The following is a 10,760-nucleotide window of genomic DNA, read 5'->3' on the forward strand; positions in this document are numbered from 1 at the left end:
TAGATGAGGAGAGCTGAGTGATGTCCTGTTCAAAGCTTAGCTAGATGAACACAATCCTATTTATTTAAAGACACCCCTGATGGGTGAATGTCCGGTGGTAGGTGGTGCTTGTATTATAGTTGTTGTGATCGGTGAATTTTATTGTACTGACAGTGAAGTGTGTATGTGTTTCCTCATTGCTAGTGTTGGAATGTGTGGCGGTGGAATATTATTACAGAGAGTTTGATAATAGTTGTGAGGTGATTGTTTATTGTGCGCAGATGTGCTGTGTGTCTCTGTCATGTAATGGCAAAGGTGATGAGTACTGGCCCAGGCTGCTACATAGAATTGTGTGACTCTACATCAAAGTAGTAATGGAAAAAACTTTAGTTTCAGAACTCAAGTGAGCTATGGGAGTGGTTTTGGTGTAGCTAGTGGTGATGTGTGGGGTGTTGTTCTATACAGCTTCGAATATGTTACAGTTCCAATGAATATTAAACTGGAATGGAGCTCATACCGGGAAGGCATAGGACTTTAGTGATCTAATATATTTTTTGCACAGTAGGTAGAGTGTTTCTTTTTGATGTCCAATATTTGGCCTTGTAGTTGCCCTGAGTGAAATAAGTTTGTGGCGCACTATCTCTTGCTGTCGTGTATGAGGTCCATGAAGGTGATTCCAGTGTCATATATCACTCCAAGAATCTTAATTGAGGGTGCGTATGTGTGTGTGGCACATGAACGATGTTAAATGTGATGTGAGGGGAATATCTGTGTTCATGTTTACTGTTGGTGATGAGTGTGGTGGTGATTTGGCAGGGGTGATCGTTAGCCTGGAGTCCTCGTGCCAAGTCCGCAGTGTGTTAATAAAGTCCTGTTGCAGTGAACAGTCCGTGTCTACAGTGTGATGTATGGTTGTCGTGGTCATGCCATCTGCATTTGACGAGATGTACATGGCCGGTTGCGGTATAGGAAGATTGTGTGTATAGGAAGATTGTGTGTGTAGGATGAAGAGTGTGAATGAGAGAACGAAGCCATGTGTAACTCTATTGGAGAACTTTTACGCTCGTGATGTACTTGTCTGTCAGAATAATTGTTGGTACGCCAACGTTTGTTTTGTTGACCGTGTGTGTATTGTATATCTTGGTGATCGAGGAATTTCATCGAAGGCGTTACAAATATCTATTGCTGTGAGAAGTGTGCTTTGTGCAAGTTTCATGTACATGTAAACAAACACTGACGCAGTGAATGGGTTAAACACCTGGTACCGTGTTCTCTGCAGCCGCACTGCCGGTGTTGCATTTTCTATGGTAGTGGTAAACCACTCAGAATAGGCAGATATTTGTTCATTTGGTACAAATATATATGTAGTACAAGAATATACTGGTTTTCACACAATGGAATAGGCATTATTTCATCCACTGAACACATCAACATACCACACCTTCCTTGGCAGCATTACCCCCTCATCACTTCTGTTCATTTCTTCCTCTGGCACCACATAATCTTGGTCCTCCTCATCGTCATTGATTGGGAAATCACTCTCACCTTGAATTTCGTACCGTGGCACGTGTTTACTGGCCAGGTCACTGGTAACAGGTGAGCTACCAGGACAATGGCATGCAGGCGGGGTGGCCTGTAGGGCATGGCGGCGGGTAGAGGAAGGTGTCCCGCGTATACGTACCAAAAATCACTTGTCGTTTGAAAAATGTCCAAGTGACGGATCTCGCAATTGCAAAACGTAAGGATACGTTATCAGGACTCAGCGTGACAAAATGTTGCAACATATCCAAACGTTATCGGGATGCAGTGGGTTAAATTAATGGCACCCTATAGAATATTGACATACATAGATTATGCATTTTTACGAGGAGGAGAGCTCAGCTTAGTTGCCTACAAAACGCCGAAGGTAGGGGTACGAATTCTCCTTCAGGCCACCGCTAGCAGTAGCCCAAGCAAATATTGGATGAAATCTCTGGATGAGTGTAGTGATGATAGTGATATGTTGTTAGATGATGACAGTGATGGTTCATATACTGATTTACACCTTATCTGATCGCAAGATTGACACTGACGACACAGTGCAACCATAACACATCATTTGCCTGGCACCACCACACAAGGAATATTTATTACTTCATGGACCTGTTTCATTTTTATTTTTTTTTTGCTATATTGTGTTATATACCATTGAACTTGGGATTTTTTTCTGTATCTTTTGACAATATTATTTTTTTCTAATATTCTCTCTAAAAACTTGAAAACTGCCACACACGGGATGTACATGTAAACAAACACTGACGCAGTGAATGGGTTAAACACCTGGTACCGTGTTCTCTGGAGCCACACTACGGGTGTTGCATTTTCTATGGTAGTGGTAAACCACTCAGAATAGGCAGATATTTGTTCATTTGGTACAAATATATATGTAGTACAAGAATATACTGGTTTTCACACAATGGAATAGGCATTATTTCATTCACTGAACACATCAACATACCACACCTTCCTTGGCAGCATTACCCCCTCATCACTTCTGTTCGTTTCTTCCTCTGGCACCACATAATCTTCGTCCTCCACATCGTCATTGATTAGGGAATCACTCTCACCTTGAATTTCGTACCGTGGCACATGTGTTTACTGGCCAGGTCACCGGTAACAGGTGAGCTGCCAGGACAATGGCATGCGGAGGGGGGGTCCTGCAGGGTATGGCAGGAGGGTAGAGGAAGGTGTCCCGCATATACGTACCAAAAATCACATGTCAAGTTTGAAAAATGTCCAAATGACGGATCTTGCAATTGCAAAATGTATGGATACGTTATTGGGACTGACCGTGACAAAATGTTGCAACGTATCCATACGTTATCGGGATGCGGTGGGTTAAATTAATGGTTCCTTTCCTGCAGAGGGCTTGGCATTGTTAGAGGCATTGGTTTCAAGATCATTTGGTATGATGCTGTTGTTACATAGCCTATGATTTCATCACCCTTTGTATATTTCTAACGTACAGTATGCTGCATGTTTGATCATGATTCGCCTCGTGGCTTCCATAGTGACCAGGCTTGTGTGTTCTACCTCACTCCGCCCTTCTCCCCCTTATAGTAGAGTAAGTCGTTCTTTCTGTTGTTCAGAGCAGGACTGTCAACTCTTCCTCCCCTGTGCCTTCATTTCCGTGTCCTTCTTGCAAGTTGTATCAAGTTCTGCCGGCCCCCTATATAATAAGCTCAGTCTCTGCATTAATTGCCACTTAGATATACGCCTCATTTTGTTCACATCTCTGTCTTCCCCTGTATAGTGTATTTTTGTGAGTGCTCAGGAAGTCACCAATCATCTAGCTGCTGTATAATTTGAGTATAAGTGTTATTACCATTTTTCTTGTATTGTATGGCCTAAGGCGTTAATTCGTAGGCCTGGTAAGGTTTTTGAGATTCATGTAAAGTTTTTAATGTCAGCCATTATTAATAATATTTTGTATCTGTAATAATATATCTTACTTTAACTGAGCATTATTCGGTTCTCTCATTTATCAGGCCTGACTTAGATAAATTTGTTCTTGCTAAATTCGTGTTAATAGAGGCTATTCCTGTTAACCATATATGTAACCTGTTTTGCCATTACATTATCCTTATGAGTCCTGAATGTTTAGTTGTTAGTTTGTGCATTAAACTTTAACTTGTAATTTTACCTAACTCTTTTGTTTTGAACCTGGAACTTTGCGGGACAGTAGTGATTTTAGTATTCTCACTTGAAGTGTTCATTATCTCTCTCTGTTCTGTAACATAAATTTGGCGACCTCTTATCAGGATATTCAGGATATTATCATAAGGATGTTGTTTGATATTTTGTGACTGTGATTTATTCATGATGTCTACTATTACTATTCTTGATGAAGCCAAAGATTTTTTGTCAAATGTGCAAACAGTGTGTGATGTAGAAAACAGAACAAAGAATGAACTTAAGCTTGTTGCTCAACAATTGGGAATTGCTGTTCGCTCTCATCATTCTAAAGATCAAATTGTTGACATGATTAATAAAAGCTTGTTTAATGTAACTCCTCCAGATGAGCAAACAGAGATTGAAATAGGTAAGTTACAGCTAGCCCTGCAGGAGGCTTGTGCTAAGGAGGCTGAGTTTCAGGCTCGTGCTAAGGAGGCTGAGGCTAAGGAGGCTGAGTCTCAGGCTCGTATTCAGGAGGCACAGGCACAGGCTCAGGCACAAATTGAACTTGCTAGGATTCAGGCAGACCATGAGTATCGCATGAAACAAGGTGGAACTGGATCATCTGGCTCTGATGATTTTGATGTGGCTAAAAAATTTAAATTTGTCCCTCCTTTTAATGAATCTGATTTAACAAAGTATTTTCAGTTGTTTGAGAGGGTAGCTACAGGCTATAATTGGCCCAAAAAGTATTGGCCAGTACTCCTACAGAGTGGTCTCACCGGTAAAGCTCAAGTAACTTATGCATCTTTGCCTCAGGATGAATCTGATAATTATGATGTAGTTAAGAGCTTCACTCTTAAGGCCTATGAGCTTGTTCCTGAAGCCTATAGAGTAAAATTTAGGACAACTTATAAGCAAGATAAGCAATCCCATGTTGAGTATGCAAAAATCAAAGAAGATCTGTTAGAGTAGTGGTCAAATTCTAAGAATGTAAATTCTGATTTTGATAAATTTAAGCAGATGATTTTGCTGGAGGACTTCAAAAGGTGTATTAATAAAGATGTAAGCCTATATCTTGATGAGAAAAGAATAGATAATTTGTCTGATGCTGCAGTTTTAGCTGATGAATATGCTCTCACTCACAAGAGATATTCTAAACAAAAAAGGAAAGCTGAGAGTAAGTACGTTGCCTCTACTCAGAGTACAGGTAACAGGAAAGAGAATAAAGATGATGTTTCTCAGGAAGTAAATACCAGCTCCACCTCTAGATTTCAGAAAAGTAAATGTACTTATTGTTGTAAGCTTGGTCATACTACGGAGAAATGTTTCAGGAGACAGCGTGATGTGAACAAAAAGGAGTCTTTAAATATTCAGTCAATTGGTCTAGTGTCCACCCTTGAGAGTTCCCAGAATTCTTTAACTGAGTTAACTGAACCTGCTTTGAGGGGTAAATTAAATTCTCATGATGAAGCTCCTCTTTTGAGCAGTAATGTGGGTGACACTCTCAAGAGTTAATGTGCTAATTTCCTGTCTGATGGTTTTGTCAGTCCTCTGGACAGCAATGACAGGAAATCAGTTAAGATATATCGTGATACAGGTGCTTGCCAATCCCTTATGCTGAACAGTGTTCTAGGCTCTAATGTTAATTCCTCTGATGAAACTGTAATCTTACAAGATGTAAGGAATAATTACTTCTCTGTTCCTCTGTGCAGAGTGAATTTAGAGTCTGGTTTTGTTAATGGTTCCGTTATGGTTGGGTTGGTTGAGACACTCCCAATGTCAGGTGTAACTTTCTTACTTGGAAATGATATTGATGGAAGTCAAGTGTGTCCAGCTCCTCAGTTGTCTAGTGAGGCAGTGACTGCGGCCCAGGATTGTGATGTCCCTGATGTATTCTCTGCATGTGCTGTCACTAGGGCTAAGTCTAAAGTTACTGGTGACTTAGAGGATAATGGTGATGATGATGTTATCCTAGCTGACACTTTTCTTCCTAATTTGGACCACTCACCAGATAAGTCAGTACCCCATAGTGTTGATAATTTGTCTCGTCAAGAGTTGGTTGAGTTGCAGATTGCTGACCCTGAATTGAAAGGTCTAGCTAACTCTGCTTGCAGTGAGGAAGAGTCAGCTGGTGCTTCTACTTCTTATTATATTAAGTCAGGAGTACTTATGAGAAAGTGGAGACCCCCAACAGCATCAGCCGACTGTGAATGGGAGGTTGTACATCAAGTTGTCATCCCTCGTGTTTGTAGGCAGGATATCATTAGAGTGGCCCATGATTCCAGTTTGGCAGGACACTTTGGAGTGAGGAAGACTGTGGCACGCATTTTGAAACACTTCTACTGGCCAGGTATCTTCAGAGATGTTTCCTGGTATTGTAAGTCTTGTCACACCTGCCAAGTTGTGGGGAAGTGTAATCAGACCGAACAGGTTGCACCTTTAGTTCCCATTCCTCCTTTTGAGGCGCCATTCACCCGTGTGTTGGTGGATATTGTGGGCCCTATTCCTAAGACTTCTTCAGGATTTTCTTATGTGTTGACCCTGATTGATATGGCTACTCGTTATCCTGAAGCCATTCCACTTAGAAATATCTCTGCAAAGAACGCGGTTAAGGAAATGCCAGGGTTCTTCACCAAGTTTGGTCTGCCCAAGGAGGTACAGTCAGACCGGGGAAGTAATTTCATGCCAAATGTTTTCAAGCAGTCTCTGAAAGAGTTGGGCATCACCCAGATCACGTCTTCAGCTTACCATCCCCAGACCCAAGGAGCGTTGGAGAGATATCATCAAACACTCAAATCGATGCTCAGGAAATACTGTTTGGAACATCAGAAAGACTGGGATAAAGGTCTTCCATTCGTTGTATTTGCTGCAAGAGAATCTCCAAATGAATCACTGGGCTTCTCATCCTTTGAACTACTGTTTGGCCATGAAGTAAGAGGACCCCTTAAGCCACTCAAGGAATGCTGGCTGTCAGAGGAAGATGACATCAACCTGCTGGAGTAAGTGATGAAGTTCAAAGAACGACTGTCCACTGCTTTACAGCTGGCGAGAGAGAATTTAGGAGCTGCTCAGGAGAAGATGAAGACTTGGTATGATAAGAAGTCCAGGTTACGCCACTTTCAGCCAGGAGATTAGGTTTTGATTCTGCTACCAGTGCATGGGCAACCTCTTCAAGCCAAGTTTAGTGGTCCTTATTTCGTGGAGAAGAAACTCAGTGATGTCAACTATGTCATCGCCACACCAGATCGTAGAAAGAACAAGCAACTTCGTCACATCAATATGCTAAAGTTATATCACAGGCGGGACGAAAATAACCCAGTCTGCACTGTAGCTGTTCCACCCGAGTCTGCAGGTGAAGTTCTCCCATGCAGTGTGAGCCTGAGTGATAGTTTGGGGAAGAATCCTGATATCATGAATGATCTCTAGACTAAGGTTTCTCATCTAGCTCCCAAGGAAAGGCAGGAGTTTTCGGCATTACTGCAGGAGTACCTGCAAGTGTTCCGTGCCACTCCAGGAAGAACCACTGTGTTGATGCATGATGTCGATGTTGGAGACGCAAAGCCAATTAAACTGCCTCCTTACCGTTTGAACCCAGTGAAAGTTCCTCTCATCCAGTAGGAGCTTGGCTACCTGTTGGACCACAAGATGATTGAATCCTGTCAGAGCGAGTGGATTTCTCCTGTCACTCTAGTCCCTAAGCCAGGTGGGTCACAGGGGCTTTGCATCGACTACAGATGTGTTAATCAGATAACCAAAACAGACACTTACCCTCTCCCTCGCGTGGAAGATTGCATAGACAAGATCGGAAAGGCTAGGTACATAAGTAAGTTTGATTTGTTAAAGGGATACTGGCAAGTACCTATGACTGAACGTGCTGGGGAGATCTCATGTTTTGTAACACTAGGAAAGACTTTTGCATGTTCTGTAATGCCATATGGTATGAAGAATGCACCAGCCACTTTTCAGAAGCTCATCAATGTTGTAACAGAGGGTTTGGCAGGGTGTATTGGTTATATTGATGATGTATTAATCTTCAGTGACAACTGGAAAGACCACCTATGCCATGTCAGTAAATTTCTTGAGCGTTTGGTTCAGGCTAATCTTGTAGCTAATTTATCAAAGTGTGAGTTTGGTCAAGCTAAAGTTCAGTACCTTGGGTACGTAATTGGTGATGGACATGTTGCACCACCAGGAGCTAAGGTTCAGGTTATAAGTGATCTTCCCAGATCTAAAAGTAGGAAAGTGCTACAAAGATTTTTGGGAATGGTAGGTTATTACAGGAGATTTGTTCTTAACTTTTCTATTCTTGTATCACCACTTACAGACCTACTGAAAAAGGGAGTTAAATTTGTCTGGACCGATAACTGTGAATTCTCTTTCAGTAAACTTAAAGCTATCCTATTAAGTCAGCCAGTGCTTGCTACTCCAAATTTTGCTAAGCCTTTTAAGATGGCTGTTGATGCAAGTGATACAGGAGCTGGGGCTGTTTTGCTGCAAGAAGATGATCAGGGTATTGAACACCGTGTATCTTATTACAGTAAGAAGTTCACTCCACCTCAAAAGAACTACTCAACTATTGAGAAAGAGCTTTTGGCCTTGATTTTGGGTTTACAGCATTTTTCATTTTATTTGTGTTCTGGTTTTGACCCCATAGTCATTTATACCGATCATAACCCACTGAAATTCCTTAGTAAGTTTAAAGATAAAAATCAGAGATTGACAAGATGGAGTCTACTTCTTCAGGAGTATTCATTAGATATACAACATGTCAAGGGGAAAGAAAATGTTATTGCAGATTGCTTATCTAGACTTTAGACAGATTGTTTTAGAGTAATAAGAAATTTCCTTTGTAAATTTCTTTTTCTTTGTGGGTAGGTGCTACATAGCCTATGATTTCATCACCCTTTGTATAATTCTAACGTACAGTATGCTGCATGTTTGATCACGATTCGCCTCGTGGCTTCCATAGTGACCAGGCTTGTGTGTTCTACCTCACTCCCTCCTTCTCCCCCTTATAGTAGAGTAAGTCGTTCTTTCTGTTGTTCAGAGCAGGACTGTCAACCCTTCCTCCCCTGTGCCTTCATTTCCGCGTCCTTCTTGCAAGTTGTATCAAGCTCTGCCGGCCCCCTATATAATAAGCTGTCTCTGCATTAATTGCCACTTAGATATACTCATTTTGTTCACATCTCTGTCCTCCCCTGTATAGTGTATTTTTGTGAGTGCTCAGGAAGTCTCCAATCATGTAGCTGCTGTATAATTTGAGTATAAGTGTTATTACCATTTTTCTTGTATTGTATGGCCTAAGGCGTTAATTTGTAGGCCTGGTAAGGTTTTTGTGATTCATGTAGAGTTTTTAATGTCAGCCATTATTAATAATATTTTGTATCTGTAATAATATATCTTACTTCAACTGAGCATTATTCGGTTTTCTCATTTATCAGGGCTGACTTAGATAAATTTGTTCTTGCTAAATTCGTGTTAATAGAGGCTATTGCAGTTAACCATATATGTAACCTGTTTTGCCATTACATTATCCTTATGAGTCCTGAATGTTTAGTTGTTAGTTTGTGCATTAAACTTTAACTTATAATTTTACCTAACTCTTTTGTTTTGAACCTGGAACTTTGCGGGACAGTAGTGATTTTAGTATTCTCACTTGAAATGTTCATTATCTCTCTCTGTTCCGTAACACTGTATGTTTTCAAGGTTGTTTTGATATGATCTTAACCCTTTGAGATTCTGAAGACGCAATTTCGAGTCATCGTAAATCCAACCGTTGAGATTCTGATGACTCGAATTCGAGTCATATGAAACAACATTTGTCTTTTTGGATGTTTTCCATATCCTATTTGGGCTTGTTCTATGTTACTCCAGGGTGAAACTTTGTAAATAAATGTTGGAACTGCTCTTTTGCTTCCTGCTGAACGTAATGATAATGGTGCACAGTCCCTATCACTGCATGACTTATTCTTTATCAGCCAGTAATGGTGGCACGAAGATTCATGATGACCATCTACTGAGCAGGGTTGCAGGAGTCTAAAGAGATCTCTGTCTCTCAACCCCCACCTTCCATGGGACTTCACTCACTGATTTTTCGTTTGGGGTTTACTCCTGTAGCCTTAACCCACCCAGGGGCAATCAACAAGGCAATGGATCTGGGAACACTTAGTCCGACCCCTCACTGATGACCCCTTCAGCATGGGTAACCCTGTCTGCCTGCTTAGTCCAGAGGGGTATCTCCTCTCTGCTGGTATGGCCCACCAGGTTTACAGTGGCAAGCAAGTCCACACTACGAAAAGGTGGTTCCCATGGACATCTGGACACACAAACCAAGCAAAATATAGCACTCAACCTTCTTTCATTAGAGCTCGGTTAAAATTTGCTAATTCAAAAAGATACACAAACAACACAAAGATATATTATTATGGGTCATAAGAAACAGAAACATTATTCAATGATGCTGAAAGAAGCATCGATATTATTACACCAAGCAAACTCTATATTGAACAAAATACTGTATACCAAGATCCTTAACCCGCCCTGTATCCACAACGGATGATGCATGTTGCAACTTTTTTTCATGCTCAGTCCCCACAACGTTCGATGAACACTTTGCTATTGGAAGGTCCATCGTTTGCACATTTTTCAATTTCGTGTGTCATTTTTGGTACATATACAAGGGACATCTTCCTCTGCCTTACCCTGCATGACCTCCCTCGCTCACATGCCAATGTCTTGGCAACTCACCTGTTACCAGTGTCCTGGCCAGTAAAGACATGTTGTGCCACGGTATGAAATTCAAGGCCAAAGTGATTCCCTAATCGATGACAAATGTGGAGGACAAAGTTTATGCAGTGTTAGAGGAAGAAACAGTCAGAAATGATGATCAGGTAATGTCGCCAAAAAAGGTGTGGTATGTTGATGTGTTTGGTGAGTGAAACAACACTTACATTGCCTATTTTACTGTGTGAAAACCAATATACTCTTGTATTACATAGAAATTCGTACCAAATAAAAAAAAATAAATGTCCATTATGAGTGGTTTGGAATAGTTACCCCTCCCATTGAACACATTTTCCCTGGTGCCAGACCTCATTGAAAACAGAGCCAGGTGAGGGTGTTGT

This window comes from Coenobita brevimanus, chromosome 5 (genome assembly GCF_032717465.1).
Source record: "Coenobita brevimanus isolate Jiangsu-jjx chromosome 5, ASM3271746v2, whole genome shotgun sequence".
Taxonomy (NCBI): domain Eukaryota; kingdom Metazoa; phylum Arthropoda; class Malacostraca; order Decapoda; family Coenobitidae; genus Coenobita; species Coenobita brevimanus.